We start from the raw sequence: 26,434 nt of genomic DNA, 5'->3' as shown, positions 1-26,434 counted from the left end.
ATGCCCCATTTGATCAAATGGTGCATCAGATCCATGTACACTGTAACCACATGTACAATTCACATCCTTCAAAACGTACACTGTCAGGAACATGAATGAACTCACGAAAACACGTGAGATGTAATGTTAATTATAAACACAAAGTTTTGCTTTAGGCAGTATATGTAACTGGTACTTTCGAGTCGACTTGCGAAATTGCTGTGCATAGCGTTGAATCACACTCTGCTGTGGACCGTTGATCATGTTATCAACCACTGTGATCCAGACCTGAATTTTAACCGATCGTTGTTGTATAGAACCGATTTGTTTAACTGAATTCACGCTGTCTCATTCGTCGGAGTTATTTTAAACTCATGTACTTAACTATATTCTTTATGGTTTTAAGCCTACTATCAGCTATTTATCTTGTAAAGATGAAATAGGGCGTATGTATGCCATCTCTGCTGGAGAAACGTATCTACTTGTCTACTTTCTGCCATGATCGCTAGTTAAAGGGGAGCTGTGCCCCCTGGTTTGATGCCCACTTCTGTCTGGGTCTACATATTGTAAAGAGTCACTCGTGTCAAAATCCCTCACTGTCTCTGTGTCATTAAATAATTTTTTTAAAAGTAAACTGGCATAATTATGTTCAAAATAACCTTCGGTGTCCAGAAAAACAACGTGGGTTCTGATTGATTGCTTATGTATAATGACTGCAACGGACCCGGAGTATAATCTTCCTTTCAGGCACACGTGAAACTACCTGCAGCAACATGAAACTATAGCGACAAAATCCTTATCCAACAGAAATCTTTGCTTAAAGCAGAGTCGTTTGTACGATTTCGACTATATCATGAGCATGTGTTTATGAATCACTATCAAACAGTAATGATACCAGGTGTTCGCGTAAACGTGAGCGTATCCTGCAACACCGGTGCCACCCGTCAGAAATACATGCAAAGGTAAGTCAATTGTTAGCCCGAAAAACTTCATTTGGAAATGTACTCGTGGAAAAGAACCGTCAAAACATCCGTAACATGGCCCAAAACTTTCACAAAATCACAGACCGAATGAGTACAATTTAGCATTCAAACGCCATGTATACACTGAAGTAAAGCACCATGCGTCTCTGGCTGCCAAGCCTCAGTATTTGTGGCTACAATGACAATCTGATAGAGTTCAAGTAATGACGGTTGCATATTAACTGTCGAGAGGATGAGCTTCTGAAAGAGTTTAAATGAAATGTTCAAGTGAAACGGGAGGCGATACTGTATTATGTATATAAATACATATCTCATCTACTGCCGTTGGTGATTTGGCGAGTCAACTTGGTTGATTGATTGACTTGATTGATGTGGGCCATTGCCAGGCCTACAGACGGTTTATGCCTTTTTTAATAAAAGTTCATCAGTTCAAGTTGTTTGTATTTTAAATTTGTACTAGTTTAATACACAGTGAACTACGGTTATAAAGATCTAAAAGGGACCACTCATTTTAGTTCGTAATAACCGTCGTGCGTTATAAGCATGTATACAGCTTATATACAATAAATGACCGTGACTACAAATAAGTTCGTTATATTGGTCAGTTCGTTATTAGCGTGTTCGTTATAAACGTAGGTTACTGTATTCTAAAAACTTGCATTTGTTCGATAATCATTGTAATCCTGTAAAATGCAATGCATGTCGGTTCTCCGACAATTAAAACGCATTCAACAGACAAAACTATAACAAAGACAAGATGAGATACCGACTTGGGTTTACGACATGCTGTCTACAGATCTGGGGCGGAGGGGCAGCCTAGTGGTTAAAGCGTCTGCTCGTCACGCCGAAGGCCCGGGTTCGATTCCCCACATGGGTGCAATGTGTGAAGCCCATTTCTGGTTTTTCCAAGCCGTGGTGGAATATTGTTAAAAGCGGCATAAAACTCTATTGAGCTGATTACTACTGAGAACTGTAGAAGTAAAATACCTGAGGGAAGATGACTACCGCAAGTCTTCAATGGTTGTGATGTTGCAGAAGTCCCACGTTGTGGCAGCAACGCCTCGCATCAACAGCTTTACACGGGTAGTGTACAAGTGAGATACACTCGGTTTTACCTACAAACAGAGAAATAAGTGTTAAGTTGCAATCGCTATATTTCAAGTTTATTTCTGATGATTGTTAGTGACAGTAAATTAGAGTAATCTCCCTTAATTGTTTACAGTCCATGCTCCGTCCCAGCGCTTGCACATGAGTTACCATCCTGGCATCGTGTGGTCTGCTGTAAGGAGCTTGTCAGCAGTAACTGTTGTCGATTCACTGTCGGGACTGACTACCTCATTTAAGATGCTCAGCGTGGAAACAGTTTCTAGCTATACCTATCTAAGTGCGAGACCTGAGCGATTCGAGGCCTTCCACAACGTCTTATGTAGGTTCTTGTCAAGTGTGGACGGCATACCTATCTTAAGTGCTGACCTGTCTGCCTGCTTCAAAATGTCTTCCTGGACCCATAAATGGAGCACGTGCTAAACGCGAGACATCCATGTGATGGACAATTATGCAATGACCTGTATAATATGGCACGTTATTTATTATTGTTGCCACATGTTTCACCATCTATTGCATTTTATGAGCGTAAACCTAGTCGTGTGTGTTTCGATATTAATTGTTGATTATTCAATGATATTTTGTGGTCATTTACTGATTTCACGATTAAGTTGTATGATATTTCTGGGTTAACCTTAACTTTTCAAGTACGGAGTTATGCAACTCGTAACCTGAAGTATAAGTCATATTTTTTCAGTTAAAGCAGTCCTAAGTTTGGAAAGCGAAATAACTCTTTTATGAATGTGTCGAGACACATTTGAAAATACCAGTAGGGTTTGAATGGAGCGTTGCAAACGAAGTATGCCGAAGGATGAACACAATTACATGATGGGACCGGATGCCCAAGCTACTGCATCGTGAAATAATTTAGTAAATTGTATCAGATGAACGCTGTGATTGGCAGCTGCGATCTTCCCGTCTGATGCTTCGGGGGACATTCTGCATGAGTCTTACTTAAATCTAATCAACAATCAAAAGGTGAAAATAATAACACACATAAACAGTATGGCCTCATTAGCATTATCGAAATGTATGCGAGAGGCTGCAAAGGGTTATTAAAGTTTCCCAATACAAGACACACTTGAGGCTAACAGTGTTTGACATTTGCCATTGAATATCTCCGGACCTTTGAAGGGCGAATGGCATGGCCACGTGGCTTCCTGGAAACCGAAGAACTGAACACTGGCTTCAAAGACACCGATAATAAGTTCAACTCGTTAGTGTAAAAGTAGCTGAAAGGAAAATTTACTCGTCCTGGTTTAACAATGTATTGCCTGGTCAGTAACGATTTGTTGTCTGTTGTTGAACGCCGCATATTCCTGCTATATGACGGCAGTCAGGAAATAATAGCTTCTGGACCAGACAATCAAGTTATTGTCACCTTGAGCATCGACACACGCAATAAGAACACGATGACATGCAGTCAACCAAGTTTCAGTGACGGAAACTAATTAAAAGATCCATTTTAATGCCTCTTGCCTCTTACGACAAACATAGTGTGTTCGAGGCCTATGTTCTTACAAGGACTCTCTACGAGGCACAGGAGGCTTGGCCATAGGAGAGTGTCATCACTTACCTTCAATGATCCATTCATATAAGTCACCGCTATTTTGCCTATACGCGAACATCACTGTTTCGAATCGAGACTGTTTAGTATCGTGCGTGGTGCCGACGTATTGAATCTTGCGCGGTGCCGACGTATTGAATCTTGCGCGGTGCCGACGCATTGAATCATCAGTATGTAGTAGAGCTGCGGCGTATGGTTTGAAAGACCTCTATATAACAACAGTCGGTAGTTGTTTACATTGTAGTGTGTCACAGTTCATGGACCTCAAACACAATCACATTACCAACAAATTGCCTTTCAAATTGAAATTTACCAAATCGACCCAAGAGATTGGCTGACTTTGATATCTTTAAACTGATGTTGACCGACAGAAGATTTACTTTGTGAAATATCAGACCTGCACACACCATAAGCGCATCTCAATAATCCTTTGTAATAAATGCGATTTGGCAAGAAGTCTACCGAACTTATGAGTGTGCATAGAGCCCCTTGCTTCAGTTTAACCCGCTCCGATGGATCACGTCTAGACGCAATGGGAGCTCAGTCCAACACCATAACTGCCTCATCAGAAATGTTAGATGTCATCCCATTGCACTTATTTAATCAACACGTGACTGGTTATAGAGCTGTGGTTGTTGGCAAAGAGGGCATGTCTACATAAGGTATAATTTTTTATATGGATAACAACTTCTTTAATACTGTAAAAAGCGACGTTTCGGTATGGATCCTTATACCGTTGTCAAGCAAGGACCTATACCGAAACGTCGCTTTTTACAGTATTAAAGAAGTTGTTATCCATAAAATTGTGTCTACCTTGTCATCCGTCAACTTCTAAGTAATGCCTATCAAACAATTCATGTTATATGTTATCAGAAACGGACGTTCAATACACTTGCACTCCATATGTATTTCTGTACAAAATACAATTGTGTACCTCCAACATTGCATATGTTTGATTAAGTTGGGGATATGATGATTGATGTTGATGTTTGGTACGGGGTACATGTACTTAAATGCGAAGTCACAACATCAAAGCAATATCTGTATCTGCGTGCCACCCTCTCGAAGGCGCTAACTGTTGATGGCACTGTCTCGTTGTATTACATGTAAGTTGCACACTGCGCATAACTGTATGGACTTGTGAAGATCTGGGTTAGAATAGGTCTTCAGCAACCCATGCGTCCCGAAAAAGGCGACAATCCCTGTCGTAAGCTTAAGAGGCGACTAACGGGACAGTATGGTCAGGCTCGCTGACTTGGTTGATGCATGTCATCTTATTCCAATTGCGTAGATCGATGCTCATGATATCAATCATTGGATTGTCTGGTCCAGACTCGATTATTTACAGACCGCCGTCATATAGCTGAAATGTTGCGGCGTTAAACAACAAATAAATAAAACAAAAGCATAACAGCATGTGCTTAATCATGATCAATATGCTTACACGAGCTCCGTGTATGTGATCTAGAAACTGTGTGGGTGTGAGCATCGGCCACATATTGGGAAAGGGCGTTGCAATTTCTATGATGACACTATTCAGGTCTGCACAGTGCACAGCGTCGTTGAATGACACTGGAACCAGTAAGTGTCTAATGAGTACAAGCATCCGACCATCAAGTAAAATCCTGTCATAGAATTATCATCACCTAAAGGTCAGGCTACTAGGTTACGGCGCTGCTGGGTGCCCACTGCCAGTCACTGTCACACACATAAAAGGCAGCACAGTGATTTAGGATCACCGCGTCTGGTGGCTTGAACTAAATACAGCTTTGTTAACTGATACAACAAATCCACAAATTCTATTTGATGTGAAATTTATCGTAGTGGTAAGCATCAAACAGCACACGATACCGTCTTTATATCGTACTTTTATATCTGCACCAAACACCAAGGTGTACCTGAAAACGGTTGCGTGTGTAAGCCATGGAAACCTTCTGGTAGAAACGCCGTCTGGGACTTTGGAGCTTGACAGATAATACTAAATGTGCGATAAACAGTCGTGGCACTGAAGCCTTTCTGTACCGAATATGAAGGGTTATTCTGGCTGACCTCGTTGCTGTGATGTTCTAAAATCACTTCATTTCTACACAACGAAGCAATTACGCCATTTTCAGGTTTATCTCATCCACCGATAAGATCAGATCACAGCTGTGTCAGCAGATAAATGTCAAACCAAGAAATATCAGCACATGTCACCATCTGTTCCTGTTTTGACGCAAAGTCCATGAGTTATACAATTCTGAAAATTCAGTCGCACTAAATTGCAGTATTACTTGCCAATAATTCTGTGTGAAATTGAAAGGCAGTAACGATCATAACCAACTGAATCAACATATGAATTGTTATTGCGATTATACGCATTTCTAACTGTCTTAAAATATTCGCTTGTCGATGATAGTTGAGTTGTTCAATAAAACGTCAAGAGAGGCATTAAAGCCTACTATAGCCGAAATGCACTGAACACAATTACGTCTTGCTGTGCCATTGTTATTGTAGCGTTTATTGCATAAATATATTCGGACACTGTGAGATAATAAATTACTAAAATATGAGAGTACAACTGCAATCGTTAAGCATACAGACGAAAGCACCTCATTAAATGCATATCATGTCCGGTTCTTCGTGTAAGGGTTCAGCTCGGTAAATGTTCGTTCACTTACCTAAAAAGACCTGGTTTGAATCCACAATTTAAATCCTTCTTTGTGATTCTTGTTTTGTCTACGTACGACCTGGTCATTGAACAAAGTAATGCAAGTCCACTGACTGAGTCATCTTTGATATTCCACTGCATTAATCTGCCACACAGTCGTCATCAATCAAGCAAACAATGAAACATGTGTTTGCTTTTACTGAAAGGCCATAGGCTAATAGCATACATTTCAGTGGTGGCGTTTGGGTACAGACTACATTCTGTCCTGTTTCACATGACCAACACAGATAAGTTGTATAATATACAGAGTATCTTGTTATTGATGTCATAAATGTACACAAGTTGGACTTTCAAATGATATATGTACGACTTATTGTATCGTATTTGGGGTAAGTCAGAATGACATTTTATCTTCGAGACCTTCCTTGCGCGTCTTAATATGACTGCAAAAAAAGTCAAACGCGGTGTTACGTTACGTGTTGCTTACACACATATCACTCATTCAGTCCATGCGACGTGTGGTCATCCATCTGGTTATGTGTCGGACTATGTATGAAAGACGTCCACGCTTCCATTGCACAATTCCGCTATTCCTTGTCTTAAGAGGCGACTAACGGGAATGGCTGGTCAGGCTCGCTAACTTGGTTGATGCATGTCATCGATCCCAATTGCGTGGATCGATGCTCATGATATCCATCACTGGATTGCCTGGTCCAGACTCGATTATTTCCAGACCGCCGTCATATAGCTGGAATATTGCTGAGTGTGGCGTTAAACAACAAACCATCCAACCAACTCTTCCTAGCACCGTGTTTACTCAACATTTCACCTATCAGTTGTATCCCGCACGACCCCAGTCTCCTTCCTCCTCATACAAGTCTTAACCGACTTCCTTCAAGCACCTTTTTTTAGAAAAACTGAGAATTGAGGGTTGTTCTGGCAGAATGTGATCACGCCCTGATTTCGACAACGTCTTCATACTGATTACTTTTCAACAGTTTTGTTTACATTGTTCCCTCTGAAAAAGTTTATCTTCTTTTTTTGGCGGTTTGTCCGTACTACAAGCAAAAATAGGCTATCTATTGATTACGCAAGAACTGGATTGTTATGGTTGTGGGCTAACGTTTATCACGAACTAAAAATGTTTTATGGCACGTGAAGTGTTTACGGATCCTGACAAACACCCAGTTGTGGAGCCGCAGAATTCAACAATCTTACCTTAGACATCACATGAGCATCGCCGTGTATTCTGTATAATCCATCTCGCCACTATGTCTCAGCGCTTGCTTTCAAACGTTTACATTCAGAATATCAAGTCATGGGTTAATACTCCATCCTATTCAACAGTTTCTGCATCATTTAGAACATGTGGCTCTCTGATTAGGCGCCCCGTATGGTGCTACAATATCATTGTATTGACTCCTGTTTGAATTGAATGATAATGCTACTCTATCTCCGTGTCAGCAGTTGAGGTTGTGTCCACTATCACTGAATGGTAAGCTTGTTCGTGGGTTAACAACAGTGCATGCAAATCTCCAGAACCGTCACTAACGTAATCACAAATACTCATTACTCAGAAAGGCCACGACAACGATGAAATATTTCATTCCAAGGCCTGAAGACACTGTTGAAGTATTGGCATATTTACCGCCCACAAATAGCAAGTTTCCTTACCTTGACTTCCCGACTGCTCAAAACGCAGCTGAAATAGTGGTCCACATTTTCCTGCCATAAGCTATTTTAATCACAAATTGCACTTCGACCAAAGAGAGGATTGCTATCGAATCATATTGAACAGATTGATAATTATTTTTCAGTAGTTTGATTGTAATCGCCAGTTGTGAATCAATAGTACATTCAAATGGACTGGTATTGAAGCGGCTTGACTGTGAATCAATGATAAGAACATGGCGCTTTAATTTACAAGACTGATATGGTTATAAGCCTCTTAGCATGAACAAAGAATGAATTGAGTATTGCTTGAAATAGCAAGTTCTTATTATGTAAGTGGAGTAATCTGCTTTCTATGACGAATAATAGAATACTGATTCATGGTATTGTGAGATGTTCACGCTGTGAACTTGAAGGTTAACGGTTTATACATCCCTGGTTTCAGAAGTAAGATCAACTTTAATTAGACATCGTAGATGCAACATACGCCTTCCTTTTCCTTCATAATTCATAAATCTCGTTTCGTAAGACTGACAACTTATCTCCATACCAATATTTAAAACTGTTTACGCTTCCATGTTTCGGCCAAGTATCAGCGAAATGACAGTTCAGTTAGATACTCAGATATAGCGTTTGCCCCTCACGTCTTTATATTCTGTATTCTAGTTTCATGTTCGACGCATCCTTCACCGCGAACTGTGTGGTATATATTTGATACTGACATCGAGCCACTTGTATACTGCAATTGATATATCACACCCTGGGTGTAATCTCTCAATATTTTTTAAAAGAATAAAGTAATAAATCACATGACATGACAACTGTTCGGAGGTTGATTTCACTTTAAGATCAATAAATTATGTACTGTGCTAATAACCTAATGGGATTACAATTTGGTTGTTAGTGTGTATATGTGCGTGTGCGTGTGCGTGTGTGTGTGTATGTGTACGTGTGCGTGTGCGGGTGCGTGTGTTTGTGACTTGACCCTAGAATTCAACAGTCGTTCGTTCGATCAGAATAAAGAAATAACAATATAAAACAACTCAAGGTGCTTGTTTCATCAGTGTAAAACCAGTCTTTGTGTACATCGACTGTAAAAGCCAGGCTGTTTTGCGACGAGTAATGGACAAACATGAAACAGCGGCGCCCAGGTTCAATAGAACAGGTACTTTCGACGACTTTTCATCGATGATAATCCGGTTTACGTCTAAAACTAGCATTTGACGTTTAAAGGAGATAGTGCACTGAAAGAATAGTACTAATATTGAACCTGCATTAAGGCCTGAAGTAGTTTGTTTGAGTTTCAGGACTATTTGTCGCTTATCGAATGGAAATCAAGTCGTTGACAGTTCAAGGTCAGTCAGTAGTATCGACTGGTTGCTGTGGAGCGCCCCATGACTCAGGAACAGCCACGTGCGGGTGGTGAAATGATGCAGTCGATGTTATGTACCCCATCAGTACAACAAGACTGCCTCAGAAAGATTTTAGGAATCAAAATATGTATTCAAAACCATTACATCCACATGCTTGAAAATCAATTCTCCCACAATAGAGACGTCGTTCATAATAGGAAGGTCATTCGGCTCGCCTCAATCCTATAAGTTATCTTGGGCTGCACTCGGAGTAATCCACATGAAGTAGTTCTCGTGAGCAGTGACCTTGATGTGAAAAATGGACGTTTTTATGTCTTTTTATCACATAAAGTTATGATACATTCTGTTGAACGTAGGGAAGTGAGTATTTATAGAACGGCATGTCACATTGATATAGGTGAAAAGCCCGAAGTGATGCAGGTCTTCGACGTTTATATTTACCACATTGGTGAAAAGGACGAGTACAGGAATGGTGCTGGCAAAACTGGGAACCAAAGCAGTGGTGGTGTCAAGTGATACACTATTCAAACATGTACAGGCACACTGCGGCTGAGACGCTTCCTCAATTATGTTATAACTATAATATTTATGATGATGGCAAATCCATAGCAGATGTAATGAATGAATTGTTCACCGCATAGTCAACGATGACGTTCCCTGACCAAGATTCTCCCAAACATCGATTAAATCAACCAAGTATATCTAAGCAATACATATGATGAAGTCAAAGATATTCTACTGTCTGTGTACTCAACAAAGGCTGTTGGACCGGATTGTATTAGTAAGTAGGTATCTCTTATGCTTTATAGTTGCCCTGACATATGGAAAGAGGCCTTCGTCATAAGAAAAACAGTATTGACTATGCAAACCATACACCACCTGTCACACTTTCTAGCTGTATTTCAAACGTTTTTTGAACACTTTTGTTAAACACGTGTTTACATATTTGAGTGATAACACATACTTTCAAACTGACAGTCTGGTTATCTGCCAGGCGAGTCTGCTGTTTAACGATTAACATAACTGTATGATTTTATTACCGGTGCGCTGGATGATGGTAAAGACGTCAGAGCTGTGTTCTGTGACGTGAAGTACAACCTTTGACAAAAGTATGGCATAAAGGAATGTTTGGTAATGTTATGTCGTACTGTATTAACGGAAATCTATCGAAATTATTTAACAATTATTTACAAAAACCGAAGGTTTCAATTCAAGATTCCCGATCTGACCTAATCCTTGTCCATGCAGGCGTACCTCCAGGTCGTGTTTGGACCACTGTTGTTTTTAGTATATATTAAGCAATATACAGAATTTTGCCTTTGACACAACTTTATATTTGATTTTAGATAATCAAATTCAAACTGCCACTGTTATTGGTGATGATCTAATAAAGATTTCTAACTGGGCAGAAGCATGACAAGATCATCCATTCCACAGAAAAATAATTCCAAGCACAAAACCCGAGTTACAAATGAAAGCTACTAATAAAGCACAAGTTGAACACAACAATCATCTAGGTTTGATCTTGCAAAAAGACTGTGGAATAGTCATGTCGAGGTAGTTGTAAAGAAAGTGTGCCCTATAGATACATTTCTTTCGAAGTCATAAATAGCGGTTATCTCGAAAAGGGTTAGAGACTATATACACATTCATCTTTCCAACTTTTGATTATTGCAGTAATATATTGGATAAATATACGATAGATCAGAGTCAGACACCTGCTTTAAGAACAATTTGCAGGGTTCCAAGAGGCACTAGTCATGGAATAATATGTGAGGAAACAAAGTTTAAATCTCTCGAGAAAAGGCGTAATAATGTTTAAATGATTCTCTGAGATAAATTCGTAAATAAGTTCTGATCCCGTTCCCCCGCGCGTTTCCACTTAAAGTAATTACTCACTAAGGAATAGTTCCAACTTACAAGTAATTAAATGCAGAGCTTGAACTATGCAAAATCATTTATTCCGACTACCACTAACTTATGAAACAATGTAACGAAGGTTCCGTAGGATCATTTCAACAAACTATTAATACAATTGATGATTATACAAAACATTTTGACCTGGACAACGGATCGAAAATAGGTTGTAGTGACTTGAATGACCACAGACCCATCTCTGAAGACCCGTCTCGTTCCTGTGGGTCGATATGCGATGGCACTGCTCATTGTTTCTTCATATATCCAAATAATAGTTCAAAATATCAAACTTATACTTCTATATCATGGCACACCACCATTTTTGATTGTATGTATTACTGGAGCTGAATTTACGTACGTCGCACGACTTGTTTACCAATCAAGTTCTTGTACAATTTACCAAAATAACTTTTACACTAAACCCAGAATAATAATGAGGTAGAAACTGAGATTCGAATCCAAGATATATCTTTCTGGTACGCCAAGAGGAACGGTCTCTGCAGATCGTGTCACCTGTAATCAAATACCATAACCTACTCCTGTAAGAAGCATTTCTTATTTTGCATACAAGCATTTTACCTCACACACTGTTAAAAAACACATACGTTCTGGGCAAAATAACGTATGGCTTCATGTGAGGAACATTAGGATAATTCTGTATCTGATCACACCTCCAGATGCCCATGTCTTGCAGGCAACATCATGTGGTGCTTCCCTTAGGGGCCATTAACTAAGGGGTAAGTTTAAGCATAATACACTAGAAAAGCTTTCAAAAGGTTGTGTGGTGGAATTGCGGAGTACATTCGTGACAATAATGTTGTCCAATACATTTCCCTATTTTACAATATGTTTCCGTGTTCACTTGCTCATGATAAAGTCGCAATAGAATAGTCGACACTGTTCTTAGCAAAGATTCCATGTGGCTATCGAATGGCAATGGACTTGTCTGTGCATGTATTTGTAACGGGTGCCACCGTTGGAACGAACACCGGGAATTGTCACTACTTGATAGACTTGTGATTTATAAGCAAGGATAAGAATTTATGGATGAACAACTTCTTTATTATAATTAAGAGCGACGTTTCGGTGTAGGTTCTAACATCGTTATCAAGCAAGTGATATACAGAGTGTGGTTGGCAAGTATATATATATACAGGTATGAGTCAATGTTTACACAGTAGAGTAGATATTGTGATAATGGAGTAGAGAAGGCTGTTTTGTACACACAAGGGTAGTGATGACAATCATCGCTGAAGTCAGTGACATAAACAAAGGATGAAGCCAATAATAAAACAACAGGATTATGGCTGATTGGGGACTTTGATGAGTTGATGGTACGCCGGGGGTTTGTAATAGCATTGGTCACGGTTGATTGACGGCTGACCGAAACGTCGCTCTTAATTGTAATAAAGAAGTTGTTCATCCATAGATTCTTATCCTGACTTAGTACTCAAACTGCCTATCAAAGAAGTTGTGATTTATAACACATGCTTATGATACAGTTGGAATTTTACAATGAAATTTAATTGTATGTCATTATATTTTATATATATTTATATCATTATACTACACACTGCTAAAGCCCTATTTCTATGGGACAGACACAATGCTCATGTTTGGTGGTTCAAGGTAGTGAAAACACTTCACGTATATTAGAATCTCTGAAACCCCACATTTCATCGTGATTCAAGCACTTGGACCAGTGCACCTGCTCTGACCCGTGACATAGCATTAGTGCACGTCATAATTCCGATGGCGTAGACTACAAAACATGATGAATTCAGCCTTAATCGAATCGTGTTTATCTTTATACGCCGCGTGTGATTATATTCCTAATTGTTGCTAAACACAGCGTAGTTGACATCTTGACTTCGCACTGGTCCACCCTTTATACTGAGTCAGTTTCTGTGTTAGGTCTAAAATAGATTCACGTTTCTGATATCAAAATACATCATTAAAATCAACATTAACACCACTGAAAGCAGAAACCTACTATAGCGTGATTGTTCGTAAATTATTGAACATGCTAAATAAGCAGATATGATTTTAAGAACATTGGCAGACGTAATAGACCACAGAGATCTCTCATACCCGATTGTGGCCACATAGATGTCACTTAAGGGAATCATTTAACGACGTATGTTGTGTCAAGGTGCCGGCAATAAGCACACGTTTGATTACAAACCACGTTTCTTCCTAAGGAAGCCAATTTAGGCAATTTACTTTTCAAAAGCCCGTTCTTTGTCAGACTCAAAGATCCGGACATTCCAATCGGTAAAATAGTGTGAATGCATCAGGCAACTACTTCTTTAGAACTGGCTGAGATTGATCTCATCACATTTCTAGTCATAATAATTCGCACTTGCTCTATAAAATTGTTAACCCCAAATGTGATGAGCAGTGCCACAGCGCCAGTTCGCAGATGGATACCGGAATGATGACGTCACTACTCTTTTATCCATGTGACATGTATGACAAATAAGCCTGGAATCTGCGTCATTTAAATATTATAGAAGTGTTTAGTTGTAAAGTACCTTTCCTGCCGCGCGGTTGTGTTAGTGGTCTGAAGGTTTTCATGCGAAATAACGCCAATGAGTTGAAATAGCTCATTCAACATCATTTGGCGACAACGGGATTACACGATTTTCTCCGAATTGAGTTTTACTGTAATTACACTGTATTTAGGATGGTATTTGTTAGTCAAAACGAATGAGTCAAACATTACATATCTTAACCAATTATGGGGATATGAGTTGAGTTAAATATATATAATTAAATATTATCGTTAATTGCGAGATGCCCTCCGTAACAGAAATATTTCATTAGGAATCATGTTTGCCATAACCAAGTGTATGGCATCGATGGTAGAACTACTCCTGGCTGCCTACTCAGTAGTCCCCATCACACTGATTTCCGCCGGCGCCGATTTGTCTAATGCATTTGAAACTGATCACATCAGTTTTTCGACGAAAGCCTGGAATAAGTACAATGACCGGTGATACCTGCATGTAATCCCACGATCTTCCTCTGTATTACATCCTCTGAGAAGTCGCTCTCGCAGAGTGTTAGCGGCCTGATGAAGCAGTAGCTGAATAATCCCCCTCAATCCCTCCACAGACAGAGACGCTGGCGCAGAAGGAAGGACCCCGTGTACCTTTTGGAATCTAGGGGTTCAGATGGAGACAGTTCGCTAAATTCGGGTTCGTTCTGTCACATACAAGGTATAGACATTTGACCTCAAGGTGAAACTGCAGCATCGCCGGATTAAGGTCTTGTAGACACATGGTAGATAGAATTCAAATGATGCCTCAAGATGATAGTTGACTATAAACGGACCTGAGGCACTACGGAGATAGTAGAGGGTAAACGTATGTGATGCCTCAAGAAGATAGTAGAATATGAACGGATCTGCTGCCTCTTCGATATAAGATAAACATGGACGAGGGGCTCAAAGTATTAGTAGAGTGTATACGCACATGGGACATGACAGTATGAATATAAACGGATGTAGCGCCACGAAGTAAATGTTGATGAAAACACCCAAATTAAGTGTAAAGTCCAAACGACATAGTAAAGTAAAGATTATGTAATTTACCAGTTGTAATGTAAGGTGGTTGCAGAGCCGCTCGGTGGCGGATTTTAAACCTGTGACTGTTCAGTTGTGACGGGTGTAAAGTATCTAGCTGACAGCGTCACATGGACATCACAAGCTTCACTGTCATGTGGCAACGGCGACCGCTGTGATGCATCGAATTGATGGAGTAGAGATTAGTGAATTAGTCGAATATACTAGTACACGAAAGACACGTAGAGAATAAACGAATGTTACTCATTCAAGCTATAAAACAAGAGCGTGCAGATGTGAAGCATCAAGGAGATAGCAGAGTGTAGACGAGCATTACAGTATATTGTGTAGTAGTAGAGGGTAGATTGACGCAAAGTCCACAAATGATGGCCGACAATACAGATCATAAAGTCATGTGCCAGGAATGTTGGCTGGAATGTCCTCAAGGGATGTGACTGGGTCGTATAGCAGATCAGTTTGGTTTGCAAATGCAATACTTATTTACAAAACCTTATTCACTTACATATCACAATCTCGTATCCTCGGATACAGTCGAATGAAAAACCCTTGCAATTACCGGTAAAGGAAATAATTGATAGCATCATAGCTAACAAAGGGCTGAACACAAGCTTCAATGGTTGAAGTGACGAATGTAACTAGTGACCACTAGGAATTATTTCATATTTCAAGTGACGAATGATACAAGTTTCTACTGGCTACTGTTCCAAGGTTGAATTGACGAATTGAACTAGTGACCACTGGGTATTGTTCCAAGGCTGAAGTGACGAATCGAACTAAAGACCAGTGGGTACTGTTCTATAATTGAAGTGACGAATGGAACAGGTGACCACTGGGTACTGTTCCAAAGTTAAAGTGACGATGGAACTGGTGACCACTGGGTACAGTTCCATAAATGAAGTGACGAATTGAACTGGTGACCACTGGGTACTGTTCCAAGGTTGAAGTGACGAATGGAACTAGTGAAAAGTGGGTACTGTTCCATAATTGAAGTGACGAATGGAACTGGTGACCAGTGGGTATTGTTCCAAGGTTGAAATGACTAATGGAACTTGGGACCACTGGGTACTATTTCAAGGTTGAAGTGACGAATGGAACTAGTGACCAGTGGGTACTGTTCCATAATTGATGTGACGAATGGAACTAGTGACTAGTGGGTACTGTTCCAAGGCTGAAGTGACGAATTGAACTGGTGACCACTGGGTATTGTTCCAAGGCTGAAGTGACGAATGGAACTAGTGACCAGTGGGTACTGTTCCATAATTGAAGTGACGAATTGAACTGGTGACCAGTGGGTACTGTTCCATAATTGAAGTGACGAATTGAACTGGTGACCACTGGGTACTGTTCCAGAATTGAAGTGACTAATTGAACTGGTGACCACTAGGTATTGTTCCAAGGTTGAAGTGACTAATGGAACTTGGGACCACAGGATACTGTTCCATAATTGAAGTGACGAATGGAACTAGTTACCACTGGGTACTGTTCCAAGGTTGAAGTGACGAATGGAACTAGTGTATGTGGGTAATGTTCCATAATTGAAGTGACAAATGGAACTGGTGACCACTGGGTATTGTTCCAAGGTTGAAATGACTAATAGAACTTGGGACCACTGGGTACTATTTCAAGGTTGAAGTGACGAATGGAACTAGTGACCAGTGGGTACTGTTCAATAATTGAAGTGTCGAATGGAACTGGTGACCAGTGGGTACTGTTCCATAATTGAAGTGACGAATGGAACTGGTGACCACTGGGTACTGTTCCAAGGTTGAAGTGACGAATTGAACTGGTGACCACTGGGTACTGTTCCATAATTGAAGTGACGAATTGAACTGGTGACCACTGGGTACTGTTCCATAATTGAAGTGACGAATTGAACTGGTGACCACTGGGTACTGTTCCATAATTGTAGTGACTAATTGAACTGGTGACCAGTGGGTATTGTTCCAAGGTTGAAGTGACTAATGGAACTAGTGACCACTGGGCACAGTTCCAATGTTAAAGTAACTAATGGAACTTGGGACCACTGGGTACTGTTCCAAGGTTGAAGTGATGAATGGAACTTGTGACCACTGGGCACTGTTCCATAATTGAAGTGACGAATTGAACTGGTGACCACTGGGTATTGTTCCAAGGTTAAAGTGACGATGGAACTGGTGACCACTGGGTACTGTTCCAAGGTTGAAGTGACGAATGGAACTAGTGACCAGTGGGTACTGTTCCATAATTGAAGTGACGAATTGAACTGGTGACCAGTGTGTACTGTTCCATAATTGAAGTGACGAATGGAACTAGTGACCAGTGGGTACTGTTCCATAATTGAAGTGACGAATGGAACTAGTGACCAGTGAGTACTGTTCCATAATTGAAGTGACGAATGGAACTAGTGACCAGTGGGTACTGTTCCATAATTGAAGTGACGAATTGAACTGGTGACCAGTGGGTACTGTTCCATAATTGAAGTGACGAATGGAACTAGTGACCAGTAGGTACTGTTCCATAATTGAAGTGACTCATTGAACTTGTGACCAGTAGGTACTGTTCCATAATTGAAGTGACGAATTGAACTGGTGACCAGCGGGTACTGTCCAAGGTTGAAGTGACTAATGAAACTTGGGACCAGTGAGTACTGTTCCAAGGTTGAATTGACTAATAGAACTTGGGTCCAGTTGGTACTATTCCAAGGTTGAAGTGACGAATGGAACTAGGGACCAGTTGGTACTGTTCCAAGGTTGAAGTGACTAATTGAACTTGGGACCAGTGGGTACTGTTCCATAATTGAAGTGACGAATTGAACTGGTGACCACTGGGTACTGTTCCATAATTGAAGTGACGAATTGAACTGGTGACCACTAGGTATTGTTCCAAGGTTGAAGTGACTAATGTAACTTGGGACCACAGGATACTGTTCCATAATTGAAGTGACGAATGGAACTAGTTACCACTGGGTACTGTTCCAAGGTTGAAGTGACGAATGGAACTAGTGTATGTGGGTAATGTTCCATAATTGAAGTGACAAATGGAACTGGTGACCACTGGGTATTGTTCCAAGGTTGAAATGACTAATAGAACTTGGGACCACTGGGTACTATTTCAAGGTTGAAGTGACGAATGGAACTAGTGACCAGTGGGTACTGTTCCATAATTGAAGTGTCGAATGGAACTGGTGACCAGTGGGTACTGTTCCATAATTGAAGTGACGAATGGAACTGGTGACCACTGGGTACTGTTCCAAGGTTGAAGTGACGAATTGAACTGGTGACAAGTGGGTACTGTTCCAAGGTTGAAGTGACGAATTGAACTGGTGACCACTAGGTACTGTTCTATAATTGAAGTGACGAATTGAACTGGTGACCACTGGGCACTGTTCCATAATTGAAGTGACGAATTGAACTGGTGACCACTGGGTATTGTTCCAAGGTTAAAGTGACGATGGAACTGGTGACCACTTGGTATTGTTCCAAGGTTGAAATGACTAATAGAACTTGGGACCACTGGATACTATTTCAAGGTTGAAGTGACGAATGGAACTAGTGACCAGTGGGTACTGTTCCATAATTGAAGTGTCGAATGGAACTGGTGACCAGTGTGTACTGTTCCATAATTGAAGTGACGAATGGAACTGGTGACCAGTGGGTACTGTTCCATAATTGAAGTGACGAATGGAACTATTGACCAGTGGGTACTGTTCCATAATTGAAGTGACGAATTGAACTGGTGACCAGTGGGTACTGTTCCATAATTGAAGTGACGAATGGAACTAGTGACCAGTGGGTACTGTTCCATAATTGAAGTTACTCATTGAACTTGTGACCAGTAGGTACTGTTCCATAATTGAAGTGACGAATTGAACTGGTGACCAGTGGGTACTGTCCAAGGTTGAAGTGACTAATGGAACTTGGGACCAGTGAGTACTGTTCCAAGGTTGAATTGACTAATAGAACTTGGGTCCAGTTGGTACTATTCCAAGGTTGAAGTGACGAATGGAACTAGGGACCAGTTGGTACTGTTCCAAGGTTGAAGTGACTAATAGAACTGGTGACCACTGGGTACTGTTCCAAGGTTGAAGTGACGAATGGAACTATTGACCAGTTGGTATTGTTCCAAGGTTGAAGTGACTAATTGAACTTGGGACCACTGGGTACTGTTCCAAGGTTGAAGTGACTAATGGAACTTGGGACCAGTGGGTACTGTTCCAAGGTTGAAGTGACTAATAGAACTTGGGACCATTGGGTACTGTTCCAAGGTTAAAGTGACTAATAGAACTAGTGACCAGTGGGTACTGTTCCAAGGTTGAAGTGACGAATGGAACTTGGGACCACTGGGTACTGTTCCAAGGTTGAAGTGACTAATAGAACTAGTGACCAGTGGGTACTGTTCCAAGGTTGAAGTGACTAATGGAACTTGGGACCAGTGGGTACTGTTCCAAGGTTGAAGTGACTAATAGAACTTGGGACCAGTGGGTACTGTTCCAAGGTTGAAGTGACTAATAGAACTTGGGACCACTGGGTACTGTTCCAAGGTTGAAGTGACTAATGGAACTTGGGACCAGTGGGTACTGTTCCAAGGTTGAAGTGACTAATGGAACTTGGGACCAGTGGGTACAGTTCCAAGGTTGAAGTGACTAATGGAATTAGTGACCAGTGGGTACTGTTCCAAGGTTGAAGTGACTAATGGAACTTGGGACCAGTGGGTACTGTTCCAAGGTTGAAGTGACTAATGGGACTAGTGACCAGTGGGTACTGTTCCAAGGTTGAAGTGTCTAATGGAACTTGGGACCACTGGGTACCGTTCCAAGGTTGAAGTGTCTAATGGAACTTGGGACCACTGGGTACTGTTTCAAGGTTAAAGTGACGAGGGTAACGCCGTTAGGTAGGGTAACTTGTATTGTGATCGTGTTGCGTTTATCAAGCTTGATTCGCAAAGTTTACAGGAAAATACTCAAGACTTGGCCCATTTGTCAGAAGTCATTAACAACGGAGACAGTATATCTGTGTTATGGCTTGCAGTAAATGGTTCAGGGGAGGGTTGATGACATCCCTCTGGTCTATCAATTAGGGAAATAAATTTCGTCCGATTTGACTTGTCGACGCAGATGACACGAGATTAAGATTTACTATAGCTCCCAACTCTGACGTTCTTACCACGCGAACGTGTACAGTATCGCCAATATATACACAGGAGTACTCCGTTTCACAGCAGAGTATCGTCTACACCATTAAACTGATAAATTTTAAGTAAATATTTACCGTTTGACATATGGTTTATTTATGATCACAGATCTATCCATATTGGACTCTAGTTATCTGTATTTAACGACTCTATGTCATCTAGTCAATGCTGCGGGATACAAGGATGCCTACAATGATGTGTGTCAGATTCGAGAAGAAAATGATTATTTTGTTTTTTCAATCACCCTGTGATTATGTAGTGGACGAGTAGGCTTCTACGGCGCTTTAAGCAACAGTCGCTATATTACGGTGGGAATACTTGGGATTGGCTTTACATTTTGTTGACATGAAGGGGCGCCAACCAGGGTCTATCGCGTACTGAGTCGCAGCTTTACCTACTGGGCCAGAGTAATGCACTGATGGATATATGCTGGACACTGTCAGCTATTATACAATTACCTGGACCAAGCTAAGTAGTGTTTGATACTGTGTCCACGGCTCACCAAATGTGAGTGAGTGAGTGAGTTCGGTTTTACGCCGCTTTTAGTAATATTCCAGCAATATCACGGCGGGGGACACCAAAATGGGCTTCACACATTGTACCCATGTCGGGAATCGAACCCGGGTCTTCAGCGTGACGAGCGAACGATTTAACCTCTAGGCTACCCGACCGCCCTCACCAAATGTGTGCCCTGTCTGACGCTCGGTAGACAGTTCTGTGCAATCAGTCTGGAGCATCTGTCGAAACAGATTCCATTGAGCGTAACATAGTTATGACAATTATGTGAAGATCATTGGTGACACTAGGGTTAACGTGTTCTGCTTTACCGGAAGCACTAGCTACTCACACAATTTCCACAAAGATGTAAGCTTTTGTTGCCTTCCGCATCCAACAATACACACGACGGCAGCCTGTAAACAATCGAGTCAACCAAGTCACCAAACCTTACGACCCCATTCATTGACAAAATGCCAGTGAGTAAAGAGATGTAAAGATTCCATATAAAGGCAATAGTATGAGATAGTATCGCGTACCATGTTGAGAAGTTTTTGTGTTTGTTATTTAACGCCGCACACAGCAATATTCCCCTCAATATGACGGCGGTCTGTAAATAATCGATTTCATCACTGATGTTTAGTGATCCATTCATTCATCTGTTTCGGCAAATAACTGAGACTGACGGTTCTCGGGCGTTGGCGTCTTATATGTGGTGATGTGACTTAACCAAGGTAACAATACAAGGGGTTGGTCGGGTAGCCTAGTGGTTAAAGCGTTCGCCCGTCACGCCGAAGACCCGGGTTCAAATTCCGACATGGGTACAATGTGTGAAGCCCATTTCTGTTGTCCCCCGCCGTGATATTGATGGAATATTGCCCAAAGCGGCGTAAAACCAAACTCACTCACTCACTCACTCACTAACAATACAATACTGGGGACATTGTGCTTTAACCTCACAAACAGGTGTTCATGGCATTACCAGTTGAAACACATTTATGATTATGCTTTGTTTTGTTGAACACAACTTAATATTGCACATTGTCAGGGAAACATGAAAATGACTTTTCCTTGTGTTAGATAAGGTTTTTCTTTAGATGGTTGTTTAAAACCAATAAAGTTTGTTAGATGCGGGATTAACACTCTGCAAACTATTTGCAGCGAAAGTGCACATGGGCACCAATAAAATATTCATAAAATCAATATAGCCAAATGAAGTTAGTTTAAGCTTATTTCGCTTTGCCATAGCAATATTCATTTCATTTCAATAAATGCAAATCAAGCAATCTTTTCCTTTGATCCATTTATCCCCTTCAGATGGAAACCGAAAACTGACCAGATTGTCAATGTGACATGCATAGGCATTTACGGTTATTGACGTGCAAAACTGCCTTGGTAAAAGTGTTTGATATTTTAGTGGTTCACATAACAGTCGTCCATGCCATAAACACTCTGACTATAATTCAGAGTCAGTTCTACATAAACGTTACTCAAAGCAAGCGTAAAAATTCTCATTTATCACAGCATCATGTTTTAGATGTAGACAGCTCGCACTCCTGTCTATTTCCTTGGAAATTTAAAGTGAACGAGTGCTTAATTGCATGAAGATGGACCACACAGTCTTTTATGTTTTTCAATTTTTCAGTTTTACGAAATTTAAGCAGGTTTTACACAAGATGTATGTGAATGTCTGGATATTTTCATTTCATGTTAAAGAGGTTCACAAATTTAAAAGGAAAAAACTGTGCGAAGAGTCTCCTTATTGCCCAAGTTCGTACGAAAACGACATGAAGCTACCCTGGACTTGTTTGCTATATTCCTCTCGTAACTATTAACAGCTATAATGCTTGTTTTGAGCTGTTAGGTAACATAATGTGTTCCTCAATAGTTGTAATGTTAGCGAGTTGTACAGCGTCAGTTTCAACATTGTATAACGGATTGATTTTATCGGACGTTTTTTGTGCATGTACGCCTTGGTGATTGGGATGAAAGCCATTGTGACTAAATTACTTTTCATAGGGCTCATTGAGCGTGGCCATGGAACCCTGTCGGTTGTGAAATAGTGTTCGAGTATGATAACAAAAAAATCAGATTTCTTTCAAGTTACGTGTGAGTTTTATTGTTGTGAAAATTTTGAGGCAGTGAAGAAAGAGCATTGACAATTTACTTCAGATCGTTTGGAACTTTAGAGAATACTTTTTAGATTATCTTAAGAACATATTATAGTAGTTCTTTGGCTATCAAAGAGAACACAGAACGGCTTTTAGCAACTGTCCCTTTCATGCTGCAGCGCTGCTTTTATCAGTGATCAAAACGGGTATTGGACCTTACGCTATTAGCTACCGTCAAAGTAACAATCCTCGGGGCAGTTTGCGTTCACATTGAACCACTTATAAACGCCCCAACAGAGGAACATGCATTGGTTTGCTCTACCGAAACGTATTAACCAATAGGTTAGAAATCATATACGAGTGTCAAACTGGCATATGGTAGTTTGAATTGATATGAGTTTTGACTTCGCATTTCGAAATGTAACCAATGGCACACTACCGAAATGTTCATAAGGTGTACATGATGTAATTCTAGTGAAAGCCATTATCGATAGATTTCAAGTCTCTGCTCAAAGACGTTCGTGTTATGAGATGTGATATAAAAAAGATATTGTATTCCTCAGTCCAGGGCCAGAGCACTGTTTTTTCGTCACATAGTATTGTAACACAGACTCAGACACACTTTATGAAGCTCTTGATTTCAGATTGAAGTTTTGGACTTGACATGAACCAACATGCAGATAAGCGGAACCAAACATAAACATTGCCTTTAACAAGAGTGTAACAAGTCTGAATGGATCTATCTCTGCAGAATTGGTTGCCAGTGGTTCTCTAGTTGGTGAGCCCGACCATCTGATCAGTAGTTCCGCGCCTGTAATCAAAACATCTGGAGTAGGCCCAGACCTCGCTTTAGAGACGTACGCAGTGAAGTCACAATAACTCAGTCTAGAAATAATGCAAACACGGAAATGCAGTAGTCCCTTCTGTAAATGTACATACATATCATAGGATATCCAATATTATCAAAGTGTGACATCATTGATATCAAAAGAGGTCTAAATAAGTCCACGTCATCGAACCATGTTTAAGTACATATATCTTCCCAAATACCTGCATCCTCCCATTTACAGTTATGGTCCGTAAGAGTGAATAGGTTCATGGATCATCACCTACGTTGATGTTCTAAATATATAATGATCACGGGTTGTGTTTGTATATCTACACATTCTAATCTATAGGAATTCTTCTTGATTCATCGTTTAAGTCATCTCGCGAAACATTACTGGTCTCAACAACTGGCCCGAAAGCTGTGCGAGTTTTTAATTCTGAAGAAATCCGACCAACAGTTCTGCTTCGTAGACCCATTACTACAATACAAGTTGAAATAGCTTAGAATGTACATCAAGCTTAAATTTGGATGTGCAATACGAAGTGACATTATACCTGTAAAAAGCTTTTAACTATCTGCGGTCTCTGGTTATGAATGTTATTCATATGAAACGCACAAAAAATATAACATGCAGTGCAGCGTGTGGAATTGGGAAAATGAAAGGTTCCGTTGTAAAAACAGCAACATTGCTTCTTACTCGAGAGGTACGTTGAATATTATTCATCTGGATTCGTATTCTATCTGGGTATTAGTGGGTTTGTTATGTTTTCGTAATATTAACTTCTGCCCACGCTTCTCTTGATACGACATCGTTCAATTATGGCCAAATAACCAATTCCGGTCCACTAATTTACCTAACTGAGACCAAGAAAACCACCTCATCTGTTTTATACTTAGATCTGTGGATGAAGGTTAAGAGCGGCATAAACTGTCCACAAGACTGACTATATGACAAGAGGAATGCCTTAAACTTTCCTGTGCTTTATGTTGAGCAAACTTCCAGTAGTTCTAGCCTCAGGTGGCTTCATTTCACAACCCAATCGAGAATGCTACTTTAATGAAGATTCAAACAACGGCAGATGACTGTTGGTCCATTTTGTTTAATCAAGGTTACACCAATCAAGGCCAAAGTAAAGCTTTCAGCAGGTTTTATGGTAGATGGTTTTATGTGGCGGGCATTATTTTCAATAGTGTAGCGTTATTAAAATGGAAGAAACACATATTTATCAGTCCTATAAATCTGTCGTCCTTTTTCTGCAATGTATCACAAAATGACGCGATGACGATTCTACCTGATGGCATCTCATGTTTCAAGTGTTGCCTCTGGTCGATCAGGACTTTATTCAGCTCTCCACGTCCAATCGCATTTGCACTTTGAGAAAGCTTAAGATTTCTCCAAAGTTCATTAATGGTCTCTCCTCTACTGGAACAGTTTCCATAGAAACGTCTGCTTATAACGTACATTTCAGTACAAGTGCCGCTGTTACTGTGTCATCAGCAATTGTCCTGGCGCCAACGTGGGGCAATAAGTTTATCAAAAAGATTAATGGAATGTAATATTGGATGAGGACCAAGTGGCTTGAGATGTGGTTTTAATGATCCGCAATTAATATCATGATTTCATTTTCTTAGATGTATATGCTGGATGAAGAGAACACCAGCACACTGCTTAGCTTCATTTTAACTTCTTGGAACTCGATTAATTCCAGTAGCAGTGATATCGGTCCTGTCAGCAGAACCGCGTCGGATTCACAAAAAATCTGTTACCAACCCACTGTGAGCAGAAATTACTGATGACGCAGCGGAAAATTACTTTTGACTTTAGAGGACGTGTGGCTAGCGCAGTAGTCGGCATGAACAGGCGCGACAACACTGCCCGTTAACTCTGCCATTCATAACGTCATGCAAGGAGCAAACACATCACGGCTCCAGCAGACGCAAAGATCGTTGAGCTAGAAATACAAGTAATAAAAATGTTCTATATATTTGTTTAAAGTTGAAGAATCATGTAGTTTTATGTCCGTACCCTGTTGTGCATGTATGCCAGCAGTGTTGCCGATACCCACAGATATAATGCCGCTAGCAGCGGCAAACCACGGGGTCGTCAATCGCTCTTCCGTGTGTGTTGTTCCGTCATCGAACACGCCCCGGGGAGCCCAATTAGCTCACGGAGTGTTCGCTATGATGAATTCTTTTCTATGCACTTTGACAGTAGGAAATCCTAAAACAAACGCGAATGTATCCAAAATGTCTTCATTTCCATATAGATAACTTTACAAAGTTAGTTTTCGGTCTAGACGAGATCACCCGTGTTATTATTTGGCATACGGCGGTGTTTTATCTGTTACGCATTATGAGATATGGATGTCCAGTGTTATGTTCAGGCGTCTTTTATCCAGATCTTCTGCATCAGAAAACATTGAATGAGAGCTTTTTTTGCGATAGTAATCTTATCATTCAGCATATTTTGTTCATGAGGAGTTAATGGGATCCAGGAATAGGGACGACCAAAATCATGACTGATAGAAAAAGACATGTAACTCACCCTAAATCCTAGATTTGGGATTCAGACATGGCCGCCACTGTACGAGACATCCTGATGCACTCCGGACAAACTACGGATGCCAAGTGAGTCATGGTGAGGAGAGATCCAGTGGTATACTATGTGTTCGTTTATGCCAAAGTCAACTGTACACATTAGCGCCTTGACAACTCAGCGTGTTTCATTTAACTCTGATGTGAGTTACAGTACAGACTCTTCATGACCGACCGAGTTAGGGAGTGAGTTGGGTTAAACGCCGCTTTTTTAACACTAGTCCAGTTATATAACTCTGTGTCAGCTCTACGTGGAGTGAGTGAGTGAGTGAGTATGGTTTTACGCCGCTTTTAGCAATATTCCAGCGATATCACGGCGGGGGACACCAGAAATGGGCTTCACACATTGTACCCATCTACGTGGAAGGACGGTCAGAACATTTGCAGGTCGCAGACGTTTACCAC

At 40.7% G+C, this 26,434-nt stretch overlaps 1 protein-coding gene across 1 annotated transcript in view; it reads right to left on the bottom strand.

The window, feature by feature from the left end:
• LOC124136765 (P2Y purinoceptor 1-like) overlaps positions 1-26,434 on the bottom strand; it is a 91,036-nt gene that overhangs the window by 39,427 nt on the left and 25,175 nt on the right. Inside the window, exon 2 of the mRNA XM_046502784.2 lies at positions 1,950-2,077. The gene's annotated coding sequence lies outside the window, so the exon portion shown is untranslated. The remainder of the gene's footprint in view (positions 1-1,949; positions 2,078-26,434) is intronic.

This window comes from Haliotis rufescens, unplaced genomic scaffold, assembly GCF_023055435.1.
Source record: "Haliotis rufescens isolate VD_foot unplaced genomic scaffold, xgHalRufe1.0.p SCAF_31, whole genome shotgun sequence".
In the NCBI taxonomy this organism is placed as follows: domain Eukaryota; kingdom Metazoa; phylum Mollusca; class Gastropoda; order Lepetellida; family Haliotidae; genus Haliotis; species Haliotis rufescens.
This window is presented reverse-complemented; position numbering and strand designations above follow the sequence as displayed.